At 35.4% G+C, this 27,853-nt stretch overlaps 1 protein-coding gene across 1 annotated transcript in view; it reads right to left on the bottom strand.

Annotated features, from left to right (window-relative positions):
* The window catches only part of LOC142239988 (uncharacterized), a 235,093-nt gene that overhangs the window by 70,335 nt on the left and 136,905 nt on the right, over positions 1-27,853 (bottom strand). The window contains exon 3 of the mRNA XM_075311713.1: positions 8,731-8,812. The gene's annotated coding sequence lies outside the window, so the exon portion shown is untranslated. The remainder of the gene's footprint in view (positions 1-8,730; positions 8,813-27,853) is intronic.

Raw genomic sequence — 27,853 nt, 5'->3', positions numbered from 1 at the left:
CATATAAACCGATCTCCCGATTTGGCTTTCGGAGCCTCAAAGAGAAGCATATTTCATACAATTTGGCTGAAATTTGGTACATGATGTTGGTATATGGTCTCTAACAACCATGCAAAAATTGGTCCAGATCGGTCCATAATTATATATAGCCCCCATATAAACCGATTCCCCGATTTGGCTTGCGGAGCCTCTAAGAGAAGCAAATTTCATCCACTCTGGCTGAAATTTGGTACATGGTGTTGGTACATGGTCACTAATAACCATGCAAAAATTGGTCCACATCGATCCATAATTATATATAGCCTCCATATAAACCGATCCCCAGATTTAACCTCCGGTGCCTCTTAAAGGAGCAAAATTCATCCGATCCGCTTGAAGTTTCGTACATTTCGCTAGTATATGGCGGATAACAACCATGCTAAAAGTGACGCGTATCGATCTATATTATATATATCCCCCAAATAAACCGATCCCCAATCACAGAAAAATCACGATTGTCATTCGAGCCCTAAATTATCTAGCAAAATTTTATTGCCATAGAAAATTTTGTCAAAATTTTATTTCTATAGAAATTTTTTTCAGAACTTTATTTCTGCAGAAAATTTTGTCAAAATTTTTTATTTCTTTAGAAAATTTTGCAAAATTTTATATTTCTATAGAAAATTGTGTCAAAATTTTATATTTCTCTAGAAAATTTTGTCAAAATTTTATATTTCTATAGAAAATTTTGTCAAAATTTTATTTCTATAGAAAATTGTGTCAAAATTGTATATCTTTAGGAAATTTTGTCAAAATATAATTTCTATACAAAATTTTATGAAAAATTTATTTCTGTAGAAAATTTTCTCAAAATTTTATTTCTATAGAAAATTTTGTCAGAATTTTATGTCGTTTTGTTTGTTATTGTTGGCTTCTCTTCAATCGTTATTGTTGTTTTTGATCTCAGCTTAAAGCCATGCATTGACTAAACTACAAGTGTAGCTTAACCAACAGAGGAAAAGTATGCTTGTCAAATTTATTTGGGCAAAGCCCTATAGACTGCAAGATGGTTGGATGTACAGCTGTTTCGGAATTACCACATTCCTCATCAGCATCCTCTACTTGCATTTTGACAAAATTTTCTGTAGAAAATTTTGTCATGAAGCATTTCGTTGGTGGTGGGGAATATTTTGCAAAATCTTCCAAAACATCAAAAATTCTGCCAATCTACCAAACAGAAAAAAATCTGCCATTTTTGGTAGACTCGTGTTCATAATTGTATATAGCGACCCTGATATCCTAATTCTGGCTCTATAATTACCGCACAATAGTTCCCTTCCCTATATATACCGGTCAAGAACTGAATATATACGTATTTAATCGATCTTTCTTTTGTCTACTATATATCCCGCATGGACTAACTTACAATTTAGAAGATGATGGTAAGAAGTTTTAAGATGCCTTGCCATCGGCCGCAACCCAAGTAATTTAATTGTGGATGACCGTCTTTAGTACTTTGTACTTGTTTTTTTCTTTAAAATTTGGGGAGGGGAAGTTCAAAGATCATCTGGCAACATGGCAGCTGCAAACGATTGAAATGATTGGGAAGGTTTGTATCAAAAGGCACGAAAAGGCGTCTTGCCACCACGATAGCGCTGGCCTACCTGTTCCGAAGCCCGTAAAAGCTTATTTCGAAACATTGAAATTGGAAGTCCTGACCTAGAGGATCAGCATTTTCGTTCTATAAGGAAGCCAACAATTGGGTTGACTTGTGCATTGAGTCAAAAAAAAGGAGTTGTGTTTTCATCGCAGTATCCGTGTTATGAAAAGTTATGGCTAGCGATGGGCAGTACTTCAAGTGATGTGAAGTGAAGCAATAAAAAAATCAAGGAACATGAGAAAGAGCAAACTTGAAACACTATTTTTTATTTGGATTTTGGCCTATATGTATGATATGAGGTGGTGCGGACTGTATCTAATGGAGAAAAAAATCGAAAATTAATTTTTCGACAAATCCAAGTAGACTTTTCATTAAACGTCAGTTGTGACTAACATCAAAATTCGATTAAATTTTGTGTCAAAGGGTGTATTTGTTGAACAATTCATTTTCCATTTTTAATAAGCCCAAAAGATACAGTACGCACCACCTTATGTCACACCGCCGCCTACCTTTCATATTGGCCAAAATCCCCTCAAAAAATACTTTTTCAATTTTGCTCTTTCTCATGTTTCTTGATTTTTTTTTTTTTTGGTTTCACCATTTCACAGAAAGTAAGCAATTATTGAAGGGAATTATCTTGTTATTTCATAATAAAGTGGATTCCATTAAATCAAGCAAATGAAAAAGTTCTTCAACCCTCCCCGGCCCTTCAAACCTCATTCAGCCGAATGGAATTTTCCAAAAGCGGAAAATGGAAAATGAAATCAGAGAATAAGAAATGAAAGAATTCACTGTTGCTGGCCAATAAAATTGATGAACCATTGGAGTTTAGCCAAAGGGCACATGAATGGTGAATTGAATATAAAACCATTAAAAGAAATTCACATGTCTATGTATATGTGTATAGGTCAAAAGTACACACACATATGTACGTGAATGTTTTCAAGTAATAAAATGTGATTTATAACCGTCATAAAAATGAGTCTAATGGAATTTTCGTTTATTTTTATTTATTTTTTTTTTTACATTTTTTTCTTGCGAATATGTTCATTGTGGATACATTATCTGTGTGCTACCTCTGTTTTTTTTTTGGTAAAAAAAAAAAACAACCATAAAAATTAATTTGTTCATTATATTTGTGTGGTATTTTTAAGGGAGCTCTCCAGTTTGCCAAGGTGATTAATATGGCAAAATTATAAAGAAATGTATGATATCATGTATCAAAGTCGTAGAAAAAAAAATTAAAAAAGAATTAGCAAAAAAAACTTAATTGTTTAGCCGATGGCCTCAGTTGCCAATGCTTTTTATATCTTTATACTAATATAATATTTACTATAAATATAGTATCAAATATAAATGAATAAATAAATAAAGACTTAATTGTAATTATAGACTAATAAGAAATGGTTAAAGTAGGGTGAGATTGCCTATGTTACACCAATTTTGGAATAATTGCATATATCACCACCCACTGAAAAAATGTTGTCGTCAAGCCAAAATTTTCATATCCTTAAAATACGAATGCAAATTTTTCTTAGCTACCCTAGTAAAAATTGAGAGATCTAATTTGATACAAATAGATATGAGTAGATACGAAAAATGGAAAGATCTAATCATATGTAATTACAATGGAAATAGATCTGACAAGATCTCAATATTGGCCTAGATCAAATGTCGTAGATATAAATATATCTTTCCCTATATATAATTGTATCTGATATTAGATGTGGTCTTATATGGAACTATATACTTTTATATCTAGTTCTATCTCATCATATGTGGGTATATCTGCTTATATCTTAAGGGGCCAATTTTGAGATCTACTCATATCTGATTGGATCCCCCAATTTTTACACGGGATTGAAAACGCATTTCTCTGATATAAGGTTTTTTTCGTTGTCAATTAGTCAATCAATTTTGTCCCTATATGAACTGATTCGACTTAGAACTATATATGAAAAAAAATTTTTATACCCTCCACCATAGGATGGGGGGTATATTAACTTTGTCATTCCGTTTGTAACACATCGAAATATTGCTCTAAGACCCCATAAAGTATATATATTCGGGGTCGTTGTGAAATTCTGAGTCGATCTAAAGGGTGATACGGTCAAAATTTGGTCAATATAAACTTGACGTATTTCTTTCAATTTTGCTTTTAAAAAACCTGAACACCCCTCATTTTGAAGGTGTGTGTGTGTGTAGAATGTTGGTGAATTTTGGAATTCACTCTTCAGTTGTCAAAGTGCCGTCCAAGCAAGAAGAGCAGCGTATCAAAATTTTGCTCGCGCATCGCGAAAATCCGAGCTACTCGCACGCAAAGCTGGCAAAATCTCTAAAAGTTGCCAAATCAACCGTTACAAATGTAATTAAAGTGTTTGGTGAACGTTTGTCGACAGCCAGGAAGTCTGGATCGGGGGAAAATCGAAAACCGGAAGCCGCTGAGACGACAAAGAGAGTTGCCGGTAGTTTCAAGCGAAACCCTAACCTCTAACTCTCCGAGATGCCGCAAATAAGCTGGGTGTATCGTCTACAACCATGCATCGAGCCAAAAAACGAGCCGGACTATCGACTTACAAGAAGGTAGTGACTCCAAATCGCGATGATAAACAAAATACGACGGTCAAAGCGCGATCCCGGAGTCTGTACACGACGATGCTGACGAAGTTTGACTGCGTGGTAATGGACGACGAAACCTACGTCAAAGCCGACTACAAGCAGCTTCCGGGACAAGAGTACGGCAAAAGGAAGGGGAAAGGTAGCAGATATTTTCAAGCACATAAAACTGTCAAAGTTCGCAAAGAAATATCTGGTTTGGCAAGCCATCTGTACCTGTGGCTTGAAAAGCAGCATTTTCATAGCTTCCGGGACTGTCAACCAAGAAATTTACGTGGAAGAGTGTTTGAATAAACGTCTGCTGCTTTTCCTGAAGAAACACGTTTGTTCCGTACTGTTTTGGCCGGATTTGCCATCTTGCCATTACGGTAAAAAGGCCATGGAGTGGTACGCCGCCAACAATGTGCAGTTGTTTCCCAAGGACAAGAACCCTCCCAACAGGCCAGAGCTCCGCCCAATTGAGAAATACTGCGCTATTGTCAAGCGGAACCTAAAGAAAACCAAAAAACTGCTAAGAACGAGCAGCAGTTCAAGGCAAACTGGCTTTCTGCGGCTAAGAAGGTGGACAAGGTGGCTGTACAAAATCTGATGGCAGGTGTCATGCGTGAGGCCCGGCAATTGGGATTTGGAAAAGCGATAGCCTAACTGAATATTTTTCCTGAATTTTATACTAATTGAACTTGAAAAAGAAATTTAATTTGATTTTTTAAATAAACGATTTCACCGATTTACACGCGTCTTCCCTTGACCAAATTTTGACCGTATCACCCTTTAAGCGTATCCGTCCGTCCGTCTGTCTATGGAAATCACGCTAACTTCCGAACGAAACAAGCTATCGACTTGAAGCTTGGTACAAGTAGTTGTTATTGATGTAGGTCGGAGGGTATTGCAAATTGGCAATATCGGTCCACTTTTACGTATAGCCCCCATATAAACAGACCCCCAAATTTGGCTTTCAGATCCTCTAAGAGAAGCAAATTTCATCCGATCCGGCTGAAATTTGCTACATGGTGTATATATAGCCCCCATATAAACCTATCCCCCGATTCCGCTTGCGGAGCCCCTAACAGAAGCAACTTTCATCCGACCCGGCTGAAATTTGGTACATGGTGTTATTATATGGTCTTTAACAACCATGCAAAAATTGGTCCACATCGGTCCTTAAATATATATAGCGCCCATATAAACCGATCCCCCGATTTGGCTTGCGGAGCCTCTACGAGAAGTAAATTTCATCCGATCCGGATGAAATTTGGTACATGGTGTTAGTATATGGTCTCCAACAACCATGCAAAAATTGGTTCACATCGGCCCATAATTATATATAGCCCCCATATAAACCGATCCCCCGATTTCGCTTGCGGAGCCCCTAAGAGAAGCAACTTTCATCCGACCCGGCTGAAATTTGGTACATGGTGTTATTATATGGTCTCTAATGACCATGCAAAAATTGGTCCACATCGATTCATAATTATAAAGGGTGATTTGTTAAGAGCTTGATAACTTTTTTTTTAAAAAAAACGCATAAAATTTGCAAAATCTCATCGGTTCTTTATTTGAAACGTTAGATTGGTCCATGACATTTACTTTTTGAAGATAATTTCATTTAAATGTTGACCGCGGCTGCGTCTTAGGTGGTCCATTCGGAAAGTCCAAATTTGGGCAACTTTTTCGAGCATTTCGGCCGGAATAGCCCGAATTTCTTCGGAAATGTTGTCTTCCAAAGCTGGAATAGTTGCTGGCTTATTTCTGTAGACTTTAGACTTGACGTAGCCCCACAAAAAATAGTCTAAAGGCGTCAAATCGCATGATCTTGGTGGCCAACTTCCGGTCCATTTCTTGAGATGAATTGTTCTCCGAAGTTTTCCCTCAAAATGGCCATAGAATCGCGAGCTGTGTGGCATGTAGCGCCATCTTGTTGAAACCACATGTCAACCAAGTTCAGTTCTTCCATTTTTGGCAACAAAAAGTTTGTTAGCATCGAACGATAGCGATCGCCATTCACCGTAACGTTGCGTCCAACAGCATCTTTGAAAAAATACGGTCCAATGATTCCACCAGCGTACAAACCACACCAAACAGTGCATTTTTCGGGATGCATGGGCAGTTCTTGAACGGCTTCTGGTTGCTCTTCACTCCAAATGCGGCAATTTTGCTTATTTACGTAGCCATTCAACCAGAAATGAGCCTCATCGCTGAACAAAATTTGTCGATAAAAAAGCGGATTTTCTGCCAACTTTTCTAGGGCCCATTCACTGAAAATTCGACGTTGTGGCAGATCGTAAGTCTATTCATGATGAAATGTCAAAGCATACTGAGCATCTTTCTCTTTGATACCATGTCTGAAATCCCACGTGATCTGTCAAATACTAATGCATGAAAATCCTAACCTCAAAAGAATCACCCTTTATATAGCCCCCATATAAACCGATCCCCCGATTTGGCTTGCGGAGCCTCTACGAGAAGTAAATTTTATCCGATCCGGATGAAATTTAGTACGTGGTGTTAGTATATGGTCTCTAACAACTGTGCAAAAGTTGGTCCACATCGGTGCATGATTATATATAGCCCGCATACAAACCGATCACCAGATTTGTCTTGCGGAGCCTCTTGGAAGACCAAAATTCATCTGATTCAGATGAAATTTCGTACGTGGTGTTAATATATGGCCTCAAACTCTCATGCAAAAATTGGTCGAAATCGGTCCATAATTATATATAGGCCCCATATAAACTGATCCCCAGATTTGACCTCCGGAGCCCCTTGGAAGAGCAAAATTCTTCCCATTCGGTTGAAATTTGGTACGTGATGTTAGTATATGGTTTCCAACAACCATGCAGGTATTGGTTCATATCAGTCCATAATTATATATAGCCCCCATATAAACCGATCCCCAGATTTGACCTCCGGTGCCTTTTGGAGAAGCAAAATTCATCCGATCTGGTTGAAATTTGGTACGTGGTGGTAGTATATAATATTTAACAACCATGCCAAAAGTGGTTCATATCAGTCCATAAACATATACAGGCCCCATATAAACCGATCCCGATATGTGGTTTTGGAGCCACTTGGAGGAGCAAATTTCATCCGAGACAGTTGTAATTTGGTACATTGTGCTAGTATATGGCCGTTAACAACCATGTCTAACTAGATCCAAATCGGTCTATAGTTATATATATCCCTCAGATAAATCGATTCGCAATCACACAAAAATTGGTCCATATCAAGTACATAATTTTATATAGCCCCCATATAAGCGACCCCCATATTTCAATTCTGGCTCTCTACGTACCGTACAAAAGTCCATATCGATTCGTAATTATTTGTAGACTTACCTATACATATCTTTTTTGTCTAATATATACCACGTATGGACTAACTCACAATTTAGAAAACGATGTTAAGAAGTTTTAAGATACCACAACCCAAGTAATTCGATTGTGGATGACAGTCTTTCGTAGAAGTTTCTACGCAATCCATGGTGCAGGGTACATAAGATTCGACCTGGCCGAACTTACGGCCGTATTTACTTGTTTTTATATAATGATGTTTAATTTTCCGGTATGTTTTATAGAGGGATACCTCCCCTTGACAAACCACGCTTGATATTCCGCCGCATGTCTGTATATAAACGAAGAAGCATTTGTTTGAAATGTAAGGGACACGTGTGTGCAAACCATGGAGTGAAAAATCAGTATTTCGATTTTTGTGCCAGACTTCCCTTGACCCTACTCTTCAAAAAATTCAAATCTTTTTGAATTTGTTTTCAGCTCGAATTATATCGTTGACTAAGTTAACGCATAATATTCCTACAAATATGCTTCAGAAGGAGTAGCGAAGCGGGCTGGTTTAAGCTAAGCTAAGAATTGCCAACTTATTATACCATCATTACCACACTACGGCTATAAATATTTAACAAATGCTAAGTTCGTCTCGATTTCACAAATGTCTACAGATACCTGAAATTTCTTTAAAATTTCCCCCCTAAAATGAATTTCTGTTTCATTTATTTTTATTTATTGTTTTCATGCTTATTTGTTTAAATTCTCCGAAAAAAAAAATATTTCTAATATTATATTTCCTATGATTTCTTCCCAAAATGTATATTTACACCTTTGTTATATTGGATTCCTGGTCATATTTCTATAAGAATTCCTTTTATTACCAATGGATAACTGTGTATGTGTGTGCGAGTGTGTGTGTGTGTGTCTGTAAGTGGGAGAAAATCTTTCTGTAAATTCCTTAATGCCCACATACATAATCCTCAGTTTTTTTTTAACAAATATATACGATATTCGATATATCCATATAGATTCTTATTTATAGCCCATAAATGGCCTATGGATACACATACATATCTCCCACAGTTATTTCTGACCTACCTTACGGAGGCGTAGCAAAAACTTATCATCCAATATAAATGAAAGAACAAAACGAAAGAAAATTGTTCAAATACCTCCAATGGTCTCACTTACCTTCTTCCAATCCCGGGCGACTTAAGTGGTGGATGTATAGTGTCTTTCCACGTTTCATTCACAATTCATCAACATTTAATGCCTGGAAATGGGAAATAAAATAGAAGAATGAACAAAAGGATATCTATGTATTGAATTTATATAGAAAGCTAATATGTATGAATATGTATGCTGTGGAGTGCTATAAATACATACATATATCCGATCGATGGCCTAAATTATTAGGCCTTATATTAGAGATCCTAAAAGGTGAATAAGTTGTAGGAGGTCAATGGAATAATTCCTGAATACAGGCGCAAATCATCAAAGGAACTACGATCATGAAATAAAATTTGGACAAAATTTTCTATAGAAATAAAATTTTGACAAAATTGTCTATAGAAATAAAATTTTGATAAAATTTTCTGTAGATATACAATTTTGACAAAATTTTCTATAGCAATAAAATTTTGAAAAAAAATTCTATAGAAATAAAATTTTGTCAATTTATATAAAATTTTGTATAGAAATAAGCTTTTGACAAATTTTTCTATAGAAATAAAATTTTGAGAAAAAATTATATAGAAATAAAATTTTGAAAAAATTTTCTATGAGAATAAAATTTTGATACAATTTCTATAGAAATACAATTTTGAAAAAATTTTATATAGAAATAAAATTTTTACAAAATTATCTTTAGAAATAACAAGTATATACAGCAGTAAGTTCGGCCATGCCGAATCTTAAATACCCACCACCATGAACCAAATATTAGGGTTTCCTTTGAAATTTCAGGAGTGCTTGAGGACTTGAGGACACTTCCCGAAGATAAATTTAAAGATTTCACCTATGAGGACTATATCAGATTCTGGATTTATAAGAACCATTTTTGTTTGAGTTTTAGAAAATTATAAAATAACGTCTTGATTTGAATTCTTAAATCAGTTGAAGTAAAATCTGGAAATTTTACATTGAATTTCAAGCAATTTTCATGAACAGTGGCGCACACCCTCAAGAAGTGAAGTCGGTCTATATGGAGGCATTACCAAATGGACCGATAAAAACTTAATCCGATACACGTTTTCGTGAGCCTAAAATACCAGAATATTTACAATTTCAGGCAAATCAATTTCTAGAAACTACGGTTTCTAGAAACCCAAGGAGTTAAATCGGGAGATCGGTCTATATGGGGGCTATACCAACACATGGACCGACACTCACCATTTTTGGCACACCTCTTTATGGTCATAAAATACCTCTATATTTCAAATTTTAGGCAAATTGGATAAAAACTAGGATTTCTGTAAGCCCAAGACCCCAAATCGGGAGGTCGGTTTATATGGGGACTTTTTCAAAACCTGGACCGATATAGCCCATCTTCGAACTTGACCTGCCAGCATACAAAAAACGAGTTTGTGCAAAATTTCAGTACGATTGCTTCATTATTGAAGACTGTAGCGTGATTACAACAGACAGACAGGCAGCCAGACAGACGGACGGACAGACGGACATCGTTATATCGTCTTAGAATTTCTTTCTGATCAGGAATATATATACTTTATATAGTCGGAAATCGATATTTCGATGTGTTGCAAACGGAATGACAAACTTATTATACCCCCGTCACCATTCTATGGTGGTGGGTATAAAAATGGTTCTTATAAATCCAGGATCTGATATATTCCTCATAGGTGAAATCTTTAAATTTATTTTCGGGAAGTGCCCTCAAGTCTTCAAGACCTCCTGAAATTTCGAAGGGAACCCTAATATTTGGTTCGTGGTGGTGGGTATTCAAGATTCGGCCCGGCCGAACTTAGTGCTGTATATACTTGTTTCATTTCAGCTTAAAACCATACATTGACTTAACTACAAGTGTAGCTTAACCAACAGAGGAAAATAATGTTTGTCAAATTTATTTGGGCCAAGTCCTACAGACTGCAAGATGGTTGGATGGACGCACGTTTCGGAATTACCACGTTCCTCATCATCATCCTCTACTTGCAGCAAAACTATCAACCCGTTATCAGAATAAATTCAGGCAGTTCAATAAACCCAATTTTGACAAAAATTTTGTATAGAAATAACATTTTGACAAAATTTTCTATAGAAATAAAATTTTGATAAAATGTTCTATAGAAAAGAACTTTTGACAAAATTTTCTATAGAAATAAAAATTGTTATTCCTTAAACCTATAGCGTCAACATTTGGCAATTATTGACAAATTGTTCTATTGAAATAAAATTTTGACAAAATTGTCTATAGAAATACAATTTTGGGAAAATTTTCTACAGAAATAAAAGCTTTACAAAATTTTCTATAGAAATAAAATTTTGACAAAATTTTCTACAGATATAAAATTTTTACAAAATTTTCTATAGAAATAAAATTTTGACAAAATTTCCTATAAAATTCTATAGAAATAAAATTTTGATAAAACGTTTATAAAATTTTCTATAGAAAAAAAATTTTGACAAAATTGTCGGTAGAAATAAAATTTTGGAAAAATTTTCTATAGAAATAAAATTTTCACAAAAATTTCTATAGAAATAAAATTTTGAAAACATTTCTATAGAATCAAATTTTGACAATATTTTCTAATGAAATAAAAGTTTGACAAAATTTTGTATATAAATAAGATTTTGACAAATTTTTCTATAGAAATAAAATTTTGAGAAAGTGTTCTATAGAAATAAATTTTTGAGAAAATTTTCTATAGGAATAAAATTTTGATACAATTTCTATAGAAATAAATTTTTTTCAAAATTTTTTATAGAAAAGAAAATTTTGTAAAAATTTTACAAAATTTTCTTTAGAAATAAAAGATTGACAAAATCCTCTATTGAAACAAAATTTTAACAAAATTTGTTATAGAAAAGAAATTTTGACACTATTTTCTATAGACAAGAAATTTTGACAAAATTTCCTATAGAAATAAAATTTTGACAAAGATTTTCTAAAGCAATAACATTTTGACAAAATTTTGCATAGAAATAAATTTTTAACAAAATTTTCTATAGAAATAAAATTTTAACAAAATGTTCTTTAGAAAAGAACTAAAATTTTTTATAAAAATTAAATTTTGACACAATTGTCTATAGAAATAAAATATTGAAAAAATTTTCTATAGAAATAAAATTTGGACAAGATTCCTATTAAATTAAAATTTTGACAAAATTTTCTACAGAAATAAAATTTTTTACAAAATTTTTTATAGAAATAAAATTTTGACAAAGTTTTCTTTAGGAATAAAATTTTGACAAAATTTTCAATAGAAATAAAATTTTGGCAAAATTTTCTACAGAAATACAATTTTGAGAAAATTTTCTATAGAAATAAAAGTTTCACAAAATTTTCTATAGAAATAAAATGTTGACAAAATTTTCTATAGAAATAAATTTTTAACAAAATTTTCTACAGAAATAAAATTTTAAGAAACTTTTCTATAGAAATAAAATTTTGAGAAAATTTCTATTGAAATAAAAGTTTGAAAAAATTTTGTATAGAAATAAGATTTTGACAAATTTTTCTATAGAAATAAAATTTTGAGAAAATGTTTTATAGAAATAAAATTTTGAGAAAATTTTCTATAGGAATAAAATTTTGATACAATTTCTATAGAAATAAAATGTTTGCAAATTTTTCTATAGAAATACAATTTTGACAAAATTTTCTATAGAAATAAAATTTTTACAAAATTTTCTTTAGAAATAAAAGATTTACAAAATCCACTATTGAAATAAAATTTTGACAAAATTTGCTATAGAAAAGAAATTTTGAGACTATTTTCTATAGACAAGAAATTTTGACAAAATTTCCTATAGAAATAAAATTTTGACAAAAATTTTCTAACGAAATAACATTTTGACAAAATTTTGCATAGAAATAAATTTTTAACAAAATTTTCTATAGAAATAAAATTTTAACAAAATGTTCTATAGAAAAGAACTAAAATTTTTTATAAAAATTAAATTTTGACAAAATTTTCTATAGAAATAAAATATTGACAAAATTTTCTATAGAAAAAAAAAAAATTTTCTATAGAAAAAATTTTCTATAGAACATAATTTGGACAAGATTCCTATAAAATTAAAATATTGACAAAATTTTCTATAGAAATAAAATTTTTAACAAAATTTTCTATAGAAATTAAATTTTGACAAAGTTTTCTATAGAAAAACAAGTATGTACGGCCGTAAGTTCGGCCAGGCCGAAGCTTATGTACCCTCCATCATGGATTGCGTAGAGACTTCTTCTAAACACTGCCATCCACAATCGAATTACTTGAGTTGCGGTGACGCTTGCCGATGGCAAGATATCTTAAAACCTCCTAACACCGTCTTCTAAATTGTATGTAAGTCCATACGTGGTATATATTAAATAAAAAAAAAGATCGATCCAATACGTATATAATTCATTTTGACAAAGTAGACATAAAATTTTGACAAAATTTTCTACAGAAATAAAATTTTAACAAAATTTTCTATAGAAATAAAATTTTCACAAAATTTTCTATAGAAATAAAAATTTTCACAAAATTTTCTATAGAAAGAAAATTTTGACAAAAATGTCTACAGAAATAAAATTTTAACAAAATTTTCTATAGAAATAAACTTTTGACAAATTTTTCTATAAAAATAAAATCTTGGTAGATTATTTTTGGCTCGAGTGGCAACCATAATTATGAACCGAATAAAATTTGAACAAAATTTTCTATAGAAATAAAATTTTGACAATGATGAAAATTTTATTATGAACCGAATAAAATTTTAACAAAATTTTCTCTAGAAATAAAATTTTGACAAATTTTTCTATAGAAATAAAATTTTGGTAGATTATTTTTGGCTCAGTGGCAAACATGATTATGAACCGATATGGACCAATTTTTGTGTGATTGGACCAATTTTGGTATGTTTGTTAGCGACCATATACTAACACCACGTTCCTAATTTGAACCGGATCGGATGAATTGTGCTCCTCCAAGAGGCTCCGGAGGTCAAATCTGGAGAACGTTTTATATGGGGGCTATATATAATTATGGACCGATATGGACCAATTTTTGCACGGTTGCTAGAGACCATATACCAATACCATGTACCAAATTTCAGCCGGATCGGATGAAATTTGCTTCTCTTAGAGGCTCCGCAACCCAAATCTGGGGATCGGTTTATATGTGCGCTATATATAATTATGGACCGATGTGGACCAATTTTTGCACGGTTGCTAGAGACCATATACCAATACCATGTACCAAATTTCAGCCGGATCGGATGCAATTTGCTTCTCTTTGAGGCTCCACAAGCCAAATGTGGAGATCGGTTTATATAGGGGCTATATATAATTATGGACCGATGTGGACCACTTTTTGCATGATTGTTAGAGACCATATACCAACACCATGTACCAAATTTCAGCCGGATCGGATGACATATGCTTCTCTTAGAGGCTCCACAAGCCAAATCTGGGGATCGGTTTATATGGGGGCTATATATAATTAAGGACCGATATGGACCAATTTTTGCATGGTTGTTAGAGACCATATACCAACACCATGTAGCAAATTTCAGCCGGATCGGATGAAATATGCTTCTCTTAGAGGCTCCACAAGCCAAATCTGGGGATCGGTTTATATGGGGGCTATATATAATTATGGACCGATGTGGACCAATTTTTGCATGATTGTTAGAGATCATATACCAACGTCATGCACCAAATTTCAGCCGGATCGGATGAAATTTGCTTCTCTTTGAGGCTACGCAAGCCAAATCTAGGGATCGGTTTATATGGGGGCTATATATAATTATGGACCGATGTGGACCAATTTTTGCATGATTGTTAGAGACCATATACCAACACCATGTACCAAATTTCAGCCGGATCGGATGAAATAGGCTTCTCTTAGAGGCTCCACAAGCCAAATCTGGGGATCGGTTTATATGGGGGCTATATATAATTATGGACCGATGCGGACCAATTTTTGCATGATTGTTAGAGACCATATACCAACATCACGTACCAAATTTCAGCCGGATCGGATGAAATATGCTTCTGTTAGAGGCTCCACAAACCAAATCTGAGGGTCCCTTTATATGGGGGCTATACGTAAAAGTGGACCGATATTGCCCATTTTCAATACCATCCGACCTACATCGATAACAACTACTTGTGCCAAGTTTCAAGTCGATAGCTTGTTTCGTTCGGAAGTTAGCGTGATTTCAACAGACGGACGGACGGACGGACGGACGGACGGACGGACGGACGGACGGACGGACGGACATGCTTAGATCGACTCAGAATTTCACCACGACCCAGAATATATATACTTTATGGGGTCTTAGAGCAATATTTCGATGTGTTACAAACGGAATGACAAAGTTAATATACCCCCATCCTATGATGGAGGGTATAAAAATTTCGACAAAATTTTCTATAGAAATAAAATTTTGGCAAAATTTTCTACAGAATTACAATCTTTAGAAAATTTTCTAAAATTTTCTAAAAATTTGAGAAAATTTTCTATGGAAATAAAATTTTGAAAAAAATTCTATAGAAATAAATTTTTTTATAAAAATGAAATTTTTACAAAATTTTCTATAGAAATAAAATACTAACAACATTTTCTATAGATATAGAATTCTATTGAAATAAAATTTGGACAAGATTCCTATAAAATTTAAATTTTGTCAAAATTTTCTATGGAAATAAAATTTTTTACAAAATTTTCCATAGAAATAAAATTTTGATAAAAATTTCATAAAATGTTCTATAGAAATAAAATTTTGTCAATTTAGACAAAATTTTCTATAGAAATAAGATTTTGAAAAAAATTTTCTAAAGTACTAAAATTTTGACATAATTTTATATAGAAAAGAAATTTTGATAAAATTTTTTATAGAAATAAAATGTAGGCAAGATTTTCTATAGTAATAAAATGTTGTCAATTTTTTTATAGAAATACAATTTTGAGAAAATTTTCTATAAAAATGAAAAAAATTCAACCTTAACAAAATTTTCTATAAAAATAACATTTTGCCAACATTTTCTACTGAAATAGAAAATTTTTACAAAATTTCTATAGGAATAAAATTTTGAAACAATTTTCTATAGAAATAAAATTTTTATAAGATTTTCTATAGAAAGAACATTTTGACAAAATGTTAGATAGAAATAAAATTTGGACTAAATTGTCAATTATGTCAATGATATGTGTACATTGGCGATTCACTACAATTCGATTAAAAATTAAATTAAAAATTTGGTTGCTTAACTCAATTTTGTACATGAGATAATCAGTTATTTGTATTATTAGTTTTTATTTATTTGTATTTAGTTCAGCTTTATGTAAGGCCCAGAATTTCTCTTGCCTTCCTTAACTTCAGCCTTTGGCGGCGAGGTATGTTTAGCGTGAAGAGCGATTTCCCTTTGACTTCAATTGCAATTATTGTTAGCCCAAAAGTATTCTTCTTCAAGAGTGTTGAATGAAACGAAAAAGCATTTCGAAGTTCTCAAGCAAAAGAAATCACTTAGTAATTGAATTTAATGTGATTTCAAAAGAAATTCAACTTTACACCTTTCAAAGTGTGTGTGTGTGTGTGTGTGTTTCTAAGTGATATACTGTTGTCAGTGGTTATGGTTACAAGTAATCAATAAGGCTATGCTAAAAAGAAAATGATTTAGCACAATATTCTCCGATTACTACCAAAATACTTGTGTAACTAGATCAAAATGAATTTTAAGATTAATGGGGAAAATAGTAGGGAGATAAAATGACTTAACACTAAAATATATTTCTATGGTAAATCTCGTTTGTTTTTGCTTTTTGCATAGCTACCAAATTTGGTTGAAATCGGTTCAGATTTAGATATAGCTTCCATACATATCTTTCTCCGGATATGGACTTATATGGCCCCAGAAGCCGGAATTTTGCCCTGATTTGCTTTAAATTTTGTACAAGGAGTAGACTTAACGTTCGGGATATACATGTCAAATTTGGTTGAAATATATACCCTTCGCCCGATTTGGAATCATATGATCACAGAAGTAAGTAATTGTAATCCTATTTTAGTGAAATTTTACATAGGGAACATAAACTTATATATGGCACCCAAAACATTTGACGGATTTGATATAGTACCGAAAATGTGGATCTGCATAGTGATGCAGGATGTAATATAGTTGGCTCCGACCGACTTTAAAATGTCCTTACTTGTTTTTACTAACATTGTGATCTGGCCCAGGGCATTTGAAGTCTAGAGATTTTTAAGAAGTCTAAAATATTTTGTCGCAACTGTTCAGATTTAAATTTATGTAGATGGGATTTAGGTCCCATATACTTATATATACATAAAGGGACGTAACTTTCTCTGCAAATTCCAAGAAAATCTGTAAACTTTCCTTCAAGTTTCATAGCGCATAGGAGCACGGAGAAGGTTCCCGTCCAAATACCCAAAAATCAGGTACATTATATTGATTTAATAACCTTCCCCCACGGCCTTTGTAAATTTCAAGTAAACTTGAGAATTGTAGTTTTTTTCAGTTTTAGAGGAGGTCTCTCTCCCCGTCCAAATATCGAAAAATGATAGGTTAGGTTAGGTTAAAGTGGCAGCCCGATTAAGATTCAGGCTCACTTAGACTATTCAGTCCATTGTGATACCACATTAACTAAAAGTACCTATTACATATGGGCACTTCTAGTTTTAACCGCTGAACCTTCTTGATTATTTTTCTTTGTTGAACCAACCAGATTGTTCCAAAAACAGTAGCAGACTGCTTAAGTTAACGTTTTCCAGATCCGCCAGTAATCTGAAGCTATATGCTCCTAAAAGTTGCTTGCGCTTTACACAAAATGCAGGACACTCACACAAGAGGTGTTTAATTGATTCTTTTTCCTCTGCATCATGACAGCTCATACAATAGTCATTATACTTCGCGCCAATAGTTTTTGCAAAATCGCCTATCAGGCAGCGACCCGTTATAGCAGATATCAGGAGTGATATCTGACGTCTCGAGAACATTAGCATATCTAGTGTGCGGTTTAAGTTGAAATGGGGCCATATTTGCTTGGTGTCGTTACAACCCTTACAATTCTCCCATCGAACATTTGCCATCATAACAGCCTTCTCACGCAGCATGAGCTTGCAGGTAGCTAGGGGCATACCAACAAATTCTAGTTCCCCTGGAATATGTAAGGTAGTCCCTAGCCTTGCCAACTCATCCGCTTCGCAGTTCCCCGGTATGTTCCTATGGCCAGGCACCCATATTAGGTGAATATTGTACTGCTCAGCCATCTCATTGAGAGATTTGCGGCAGTCGATGGCCGTTTTCGAGTTGAGGAACACAGAGTCCAAGGATTTTATTGCAGGTTGACTGTCTGAGTATATATTAATGCCCACATTTTTTGGAACATTACTTCTCAGCCAATTCGCCACCTCTCTTATTGCTAATATTTCAGCCTGAAAAACACTACAGTGATTAGGTAATCTTTTCGCTATTCGAAGTTCCAGATCATTAGAATATACTCCGAACCCCACTTGTCCATCCAATTTGGAGCCATCAGTGTAGAAATCTATATATTCTTTATTCCCCGGGGTCTGTGTGCACCACGCCTCACTGTTGGGGATTAGAGTCTCAAACTTTTTGTCGAAAAGTGGACTCGCCAAAGTGTAATCCACTACGTTAGGCACATCTGGCATTGTTTTGAGGACAGAACTGTGACCGTAACCTTTTTCCGACCACAGCGATAGTTCGCGCAACCGCACAGCCGTTGTTGCAGCTGACTGTTTGGCCAAAATGTCTAAAGGCAATAGATGCAGCACGACATTAAGGGAATTTGTTCCTGTCTTGCTGAATGCGCCTGAAATACACAAACACGCCATACGCTGAACTTTATCTAAACAAGTCGGTTTCTGAAGTGCCGGCCACCAGACTACAACACCATATAGCATTATAGGTCTAACCACTGCCGTGTATAGCCAATGCACAATTTTTGGTTTCAGTCCCCACTTTTTTCCTATTGCCTTTTTGCACGAGTACAAAGCTACAGTTGCCTTTCTCGCCCTTTCTTCAATATTAAGCTTAAAGTTCAGCTTCCTGTCCAAAATAACGCCAAGGTATTTTGCACATTCACCAAAGGGAATTTCAATACCCCCTAAGGAAATAGGCCTAACCGTGGGAGTTTTGCGATCGTTGCAGTACATGACTAATTCTGTCTTTGCAGGATTTACCCCAAGACCATTGTCTTTCGCCCATTTCTCAGTCATCCGGAGGGCCCTCTGAATAATATCTCTGATTGTGGATGGGAATTTTCCCCTGACTGCCAGAGCCACATCATCTGCGTATGCCACCACTTTTATCCTTTCTTTTTCTAGAGTAACCAGAAGGCTATTTATAGCAACATTCCAAAGAAGAGGTGATAGGACTCCTCCTTGGGGAGTGCCTCTGTTCACATACCTTTGTATGTTTGCTTGTCCTAGTGTGGCTGAAATACGTCTCTTCATTAGCAGTTCGTCTAACAGCCTGAGTATACATGGATCAACATTCAGAGTTGTCAGTCCATTTAATATCGAGCTCGGATGGACATTATTGAACGCCCCTTCGATGTCTAGAAACGCCACGATTGTGTATTCTTTGACAGATAGTGAGCTTTCAATAAAGCTGACTAGTTCATGTAGTGCGGTCTCAGTAGACCTGCCCTTCGAGTATGCATGCTGTCGTTTCGAGAACAAACTTGAATCGATGCTAGTTCTAAGATAAATATCTATCATCCTCTCCAGAGTCTTAAGTAGGAATGAGGATAAGCTGATTGGTCGGAAATCCTTCGCCCTCGAGTGAGAGGCTTTTCCCGCTTTAGGTATGAAAACGACTTTTGTTTCCCTCCACTTTCCTGGGATATATGATAAGTTGATACATCCTTTATATATCACCGACAACCAGGGGATAATTTTGTCAGTTACAGCTTGTAACTCCGCCGGAGTAATTCCATCAGGTCCAGGGGATTTGAATGGTCCAAAGCTATTTAGCGCCCATCTTATTCTAGTTTCCGATACAATTTCCTCGACAGGAAACGACCGCTGAGCAACTGTGGCACCGCCAGTACATGGTTCAACCGTCTGATTTCCAGGAAAATGTGTGTCCAATAGTACCTCCAGCGTCTCCTTACTGGACGTTGTCCAATTGCCCTCCGATGTTTTAATGAAACCTGGAGCGGAGTTGGTGGATGCTAGAACCTTCCGTAGTCTGGAAGCCTCGGACGTATTCTCAATACTGCTGCAGTAAGCATTCCAAGAGTTATGCTGAGCCTTTCTCAGTTCTCGCTTGTATCCTCTCAGATTCTTCTTGTAAGCGTCCCAGTCCTCAGGGGCTCTGGTGGACTTTGCCTTGTTAAAGAGCTTCCTGCAGGATTTCCTCATATTACTTAATTCCGTAGACCACCATGGTGGTCGATGTTTCCCCCTTGGCTTTCCTCTAGGGCATGCAGCTTTCAGTGAGATGTTGAAGGCCTTAGTAATCCGCTCCACTGCGTGTTCGATATCTTGCACATTTCTCATATTTGTCTCTGTTATTTCCGGTATCATCATATTGAACGATTCCCTATACCTATTCCAGTCAGCTTTCCTAACATTTGGCGGAAATATGATCTTGGTGATATGAACATCAAATTTGAAACTGATGTAGCGATGATCTGAGAAGCTGTGTTCACTTAAAACCTGCCACTCGAAAAATGATATAGCGTGTATTGTGTAGACGTCCCAGAAAATCTCAAGCAAATTATAAGCCCAATTTCTAAATAGCAGGGCAAGAGGAGGTCCCTCTTTCCTTCGAATATCAAAAAATAAAATATCCATTATAATAATATAACCTACCCCACTTCTTCTGTAAATTGCAAATAAATTGGAAAAGTTTAATTGTTTCACGGTATGTAATTGAGGAGAAGCGGATGTCTCCCTGTGCTCTTTTATTTTTCCACGATCAAATATTTAAAAATCATATACCTCATATAAATTTTATAATCTCCCCCAAGTTTTCCGTAAAATTTCAGTAAGTCGACAAATTTTAGTTTTTTCGCTGTACTTTAAAAAAACTCGGACAAAGGAGAGGTCCCCCTCCTCCACCAAATATCGAAGAATAAAGTAGCTGTTCTTCGCCTGGACTCTTCCTTCAACCTTCCCTAAAAATTTAAAGCAAATCGGAAAATTTTGTTCCAATTCTCAAAAAGTCATTCAAGGGGAGGACCCCTTTCCCGTTTAAATATTAAAAAATCAGGTACCCCATAATAAATTCATAACCTTACGGCGTGTTCTCTGTACACGCAGAGGAGGAATATGATCACCTCAAACATGTTTCAAGAGCAAAATATTATTTTTATATGGTTACCATGTAACATGTTTGTCACTAAAATGTTATTTTCTCGTCAAATATAACCTGCTTGACGAAATCAGATACATAATCTCCGAGAAAATAACATAGTTGCGAAAGCCATGCTACATGGTCACCACCCAAAAATAACATTTTGCTCTTAAAACATGTTTGAGGTGATCATATTCCTTCTCTGGGTGTAAATGTCAAGTAAATCAGAGAATTTTTCTTTGTTTACTGTTCTTTAAAAGTCCCCGGTCTGACACATAGATGGCGTCGCTAGTATTAAATGCATATTATTTTTATATAGTACCAACCTTCAAATGATTCGTGTCAAAATTTGACGTCTGTAAGTCAATTAGTTTGTGAGATAGACCGTCTTTTGTGAAGCAACTTTTGTTATTGTGGAAAAAAAAAAATGGAAAAAAAGGAATTTTGTGTTTTGATAAAATACTGTTTTCTGAAAGGAAAAACATACGGTGGAAGCAAAAACTTGGCTTGATAATGAGTTTCCGGACTCTGCCCCAGGGAAATCAACAATAATTGATTGGTATGCAAACTTCAAGCGTGGTGAAATGAGCACGGTTGGACGGTGAACGCAGTGGACGCCCGAAAGAGGTGGTTACCGATGACACGATATCAAAAAAATCCACAAAATGATTTTGAATGACCGTAAAATGAAGTTGATCGAGATAGCAGAGGCCTTAAAGATATCAAAGGAACGTGTTGGTCATATCATTCATCAATATTTGGATATGCGGAAGCTCTGTGCAAAATGGGTGCCGCGCGAGCTCACATTTGACCAAAAACAACAACGTGGAGCCATCGTGGTGCAATGGTTAGCATGCCCGCCTTGCATACACAAGGTCGTGGGTTCGATTCCTGCTTCGACCGAACACCAAACAGTTTTTCAGCAGTGGATTATCCCACTTCAGTAATGCTGGTGACATTTCTGAGGGTTTCAAAACTTCTCTAAGTGGTTTCACTGCATTGTGGAACGCCGTTCGGACTCGGCTATAAAATGGAGGTCCCTTGTCATTGAGCTTAACACGCAATCGGGCAGCACTCAGTGATAAGAGAGAAGTTCACCAATGTAGTATCACAATGGACTGAATAGTCTAAGTGAGCCTGATACATCGGGCTACCACCTAACCTAACCTAACAACGTGTTGACATGATTCTGAGCGGTGTTTGCAGCTGTTAACTTGTAGTACACCCGAGTTTTTCCGTCGTTATGTGACAATGGATAAAACATGGCTCCATCACTATACTCCTGAGTCCAATCGACAGTCGGCTGAGTGGATAGCGACCGGTGAACCGTCTCCGAAGCGTGGAAAGACTCAAAAGTCCGCTGGCAAAGTAATGGCCTCCGTTTTTTGGGATGCGCTTGGAATAATTTTTATCGATTATCCTGAGAAGGGAAAAACCATCAACAGTGACTATTATATGGCGTTGTTGGAGCGTTTGAAGGTCGAAATCGGGGCAAAACGGCCCCATATGAAGAAGAAACAAGTATGTACGGCCGTAAGTTCGGCCAGGCCGAAGCTTATGTACCCTCCATCATGGATTGCGTAGAGACTTCTTCTAAACACTGCCATCCACAATCGAATTACTTGAGTTGCGGTGACGCTTGCCGATGGCAAGATATCTTAAAACCTCCTAACACCGTCTTCTAAATTGTATGTAAGTCCATACGTGGTATATATTAAATAAAAAAAAAGATCGATCCAATACGTATATAATTCATTTTGACAAAGTAGACATAAAATTTTGACAAAATTTTCTACAGAAATAAAATTTTAACAAAATTTTCTATAGAAATAAAATTTTCACAAAATTTTCTATAGAAATAAAAATTTTCACAAAATTTTCTATAGAAAGAAAATTTTGACAAAAATGTCTACAGAAATAAAATTTTAACAAAATTTTCTATAGAAATAAACTTTTGACAAATTTTTCTATAAAAATAAAATCTTGGTAGATTATTTTTGGCTCGAGTGGCAACCATAATTATGAACCGAATAAAATTTGAACAAAATTTTCTATAGAAATAAAATTTTGACAATGATGAAAATTTTATTATGAACCGAATAAAATTTTAACAAAATTTTCTCTAGAAATAAAATTTTGACAAATTTTTCTATAGAAATAAAATTTTGGTAGATTATTTTTGGCTCAGTGGCAAACATGATTATGAACCGATATGGACCAATTTTTGTGTGATTGGACCAATTTTGGTATGTTTGTTAGCGACCATATACTAACACCACGTTCCTAATTTGAACCGGATCGGATGAATTGTGCTCCTCCAAGAGGCTCCGGAGGTCAAATCTGGAGAACGTTTTATATGGGGGCTATATATAATTATGGACCGATATGGACCAATTTTTGCACGGTTGCTAGAGACCATATACCAATACCATGTACCAAATTTCAGCCGGATCGGATGAAATTTGCTTCTCTTAGAGGCTCCGCAACCCAAATCTGGGGATCGGTTTATATGTGCGCTATATATAATTATGGACCGATGTGGACCAATTTTTGCACGGTTGCTAGAGACCATATACCAATACCATGTACCAAATTTCAGCCGGATCGGATGCAATTTGCTTCTCTTTGAGGCTCCACAAGCCAAATGTGGAGATCGGTTTATATAGGGGCTATATATAATTATGGACCGATGTGGACCACTTTTTGCATGATTGTTAGAGACCATATACCAACACCATGTACCAAATTTCAGCCGGATCGGATGACATATGCTTCTCTTAGAGGCTCCACAAGCCAAATCTGGGGATCGGTTTATATGGGGGCTATATATAATTAAGGACCGATATGGACCAATTTTTGCATGGTTGTTAGAGACCATATACCAACACCATGTAGCAAATTTCAGCCGGATCGGATGAAATATGCTTCTCTTAGAGGCTCCACAAGCCAAATCTGGGGATCGGTTTATATGGGGGCTATATATAATTATGGACCGATGTGGACCAATTTTTGCATGATTGTTAGAGATCATATACCAACGTCATGCACCAAATTTCAGCCGGATCGGATGAAATTTGCTTCTCTTTGAGGCTACGCAAGCCAAATCTAGGGATCGGTTTATATGGGGGCTATATATAATTATGGACCGATGTGGACCAATTTTTGCATGATTGTTAGAGACCATATACCAACACCATGTACCAAATTTCAGCCGGATCGGATGAAATAGGCTTCTCTTAGAGGCTCCACAAGCCAAATCTGGGGATCGGTTTATATGGGGGCTATATATAATTATGGACCGATGCGGACCAATTTTTGCATGATTGTTAGAGACCATATACCAACATCACGTACCAAATTTCAGCCGGATCGGATGAAATATGCTTCTGTTAGAGGCTCCACAAACCAAATCTGAGGGTCCCTTTATATGGGGGCTATACGTAAAAGTGGACCGATATTGCCCATTTTCAATACCATCCGACCTACATCGATAACAACTACTTGTGCCAAGTTTCAAGTCGATAGCTTGTTTCGTTCGGAAGTTAGCGTGATTTCAACAGACGGACGGACGGACGGACGGACGGACGGACGGACGGACGGACGGACGGACGGACATGCTTAGATCGACTCAGAATTTCACCACGACCCAGAATATATATACTTTATGGGGTCTTAGAGCAATATTTCGATGTGTTACAAACGGAATGACAAAGTTAATATACCCCCATCCTATGATGGAGGGTATAAAAAGTGTTGTTCCACCAAGACAATGCACCGTGCCATTGAGAACGATGGCAAAAATTCATGAATTGGGCTTCGAATTGCTTCCCCACCCACCATATTCTCCAGATCTGGCCCCAGCGACTTTTTTTGTTCTCAGACCTCAAAAGGATGCTCACAGGGAAAAAATTTGGCTGCAATGAAGAGGTGATCGTCGAAACTGAGGCCTATTTTGAGGCAAAACCGAAGGAGTACTACCAAAATGGTATCAAAAAATTGAAAGGTCGTTATAATCGTTGTATCGCTCTTGAAGGGAACTATGTTGAATAATAAGAACGAATTTTGACAAAAAAATGGGTTTTTCTTTGTTAGACCTGGACTTATCAGCCAACCTGTTAGAATGTTGCTCTATCACGCGGATAAAGACCATTCTTTTAGCCTTCCTTGTCTCATTTTTAAAAATTTTCAAGCAGTCTTTGTATTCATTCCATGGTGCTCGGTACCATGCCTCCTTGCCTCATTACATAGCCTCCTGGACTTCATCCTTAAATCCATTAATTCCTTGCTTCACCAGGCCTTATGTTTATTATTAAGTGGCCTGTTGGCAGGACACGATCTAACGAAGGAACATGTAAGCCATTTTTCCACCATGTTCGCTGCATCCTCTACCTCCTCTATTTTCTTATTATATCCTGGTGTTCTCAAACCTCCCAAACATGTTCCAAATTGTCCTTCTTGGATTCCTGAATTCCTCAACATTTGTCTCCACATCAAATTCTATATACTTATGATCCGAGTAACTTATTTCGCTAGATACCCCCCAGTTAGAGACGTCGTCCTTCTGGTAAAATTGCTGAAAGTCAAATCGAGAACTTGCTTCCTCGTACGGGTTTCGAAGGTGAAATCCGTCCCCCTATTGTGAACTTGCAGCTGATTCTCCAGAAAATATTCCATTAAGCTTTCTCCTCTTGAATTCGTGTCTGTGCTCGCCCATAGCTCATGGTGAGCATTTGCATTCAGTGCAACGGCTATTGAAATGGTGATCATCCGTCCTATGACAAGCCTATGTTAAATTCATCGCTTCTGCGTCAATTTTGCACCACTTCCGACGCTTTTTTTTGCTGGGATATAAAACCGAAAGGATTTAATAAAATTAAATTTGTGACAATGCCACCATTTATTCTATTTATTCGGAAATTAAATATAACCATCCATCATAATGACATTAAAATCCAATAGAATCCTCTTCTTCAAGAACTCTATGACAAATATTCTTAATTACTTTGTCATTACGTAGCTACCATAATTGGAATTAGATTTAGTTAAGAAGATTTATTTTTATGATTTTAATTTGATTGTATTTCATTTGGATTGTCTTAGAAAAGTTGATGGATTATCCAAAAGTTCAACAATGATATTTTAGTCACTCATTTTGATTCATGCTAGATGACACTTAGAAAAAATCGTGCAAAAAGTCAAAAAGTATAACATGTCATTACTTTGGTATTTTCTTCAAGGTCATAGTTAGCAAAGAGACCAAAACAATCAAGGCAAAAGTTTAACAAAACAATTTGTTTTTTTTTCTTTTTGTTTTGTCTTGAACTTTAAATGAATGGGAAAAACTACAATTCTTTTGTTAGAAGTTTGAAAAAGTCTTTGGTATCACAGAATTATTAGATAGATGGGTTTCTTTGTTTTTTCGTTTTTCTGATACAAAGATGATACAAGAGAGTACTTTCAATTCTTGTATACAATAAAAGAAAAATTAATTGAATACCTCAACGATTTCAATTTTAGATAATATATTCGAAGGAGTGCATGCATCAGCGCTTTCAAAGAAATTAAATTGCAATGTCTAGACATGTGTCATATTTATGAATATATATATACAGTTTGTGTGTTGAAGCTGGGCTAGCAATATTGAAATTTCTAATTCGATATTTCTTACTCGCATTGAATTAAAAGAATGTCCCCAGTCGAAAGATTTTGCCACTACACTAATGATTTTGGTATTGATTGCGAGCCAAAGAAGCGAATAAATAATTTTCTAGCCATATATTTTAATAGCCACATTTCGACAAATGGAGTTACATTGTGAATATCCTACGGGAAATGGATCAACTACAGGACCGGTACAGGACTAGTCCCTGGTGTGCATGGACCAGTCCTACCCAACAAAAAAATTTGGAATCTCTTCTATAGGCACAACTTTAAAAGCACTTCCAAAAATGCCCTCCCAAAGATGTTCTTTATTTTAACTTCACAGGAAGTTCATTTGAGTCATTTTGTTATAAGTGGATTTTTATACCCTGCGCCACACTGTGGAACAGGGTATTATAAGTTAGTGCATATGTTTGCAACACCCAGAAGGAGGCGAGATAGACACATAGTGCCTTTGGCAATAATGCTCAGGGTGGGTCCCTGAGTCGATATAACCATGTCCGTCTGTGCGTCCGTCCATCCGTCTGTCTGTGAACACATTTTTGTGATCAAAGTCTAGGTCGCAATTTAAATCCAATCGCCTTCAAATTTGACACATGTTCCTAATTTGGGTCAGAATAGAACCCTATTGATTTTGGAAGAAATCGGTTCAGATTTAAATATAGCTCCCATATACATCTTTCGCCCGATATGCACTAATATGGACCCAGCAACCAGAGTTTTATACCGATTTGCTTGAAATTTTCTACACACATAACACTTAGTCGTATAGACAAGTGTGCAAAATTTGATTGAAATCGGTTCAGATTTAGACATAGCTCTCATATATATCTTTCGTCCGATATGGCCCCAGAAGTCAGAATTTTACCCTAATTTGATTGAAATTTTGCACCAGAAGAACAATAAGTACTATAGTCAGTTGTGCCAAATTTGATTGAAATCGGTTCCGATTGAGATATAGCTCTCTTATATATCTTAAGACCGATATGGACATATATGGCCCCAGAAGCCAGAGTTTTAGCCCAATTTGGTTGAAATTTTGCACTAGGAGTATAATTAGTAGTATAGTCAAGTGTGCTAAATTTTATTGAAATCGGTTCAGATTTAGATATAGCTCCCATATATATCTGTCGCCCGATA

Source organism: Haematobia irritans, chromosome 5 (genome assembly GCF_050003625.1).
Source record: "Haematobia irritans isolate KBUSLIRL chromosome 5, ASM5000362v1, whole genome shotgun sequence".
NCBI classification, from domain to species: domain Eukaryota; kingdom Metazoa; phylum Arthropoda; class Insecta; order Diptera; family Muscidae; genus Haematobia; species Haematobia irritans.
Note: the sequence above shows the minus strand (reverse complement) of the source record. Positions and strands in the feature narration are given on the sequence as shown.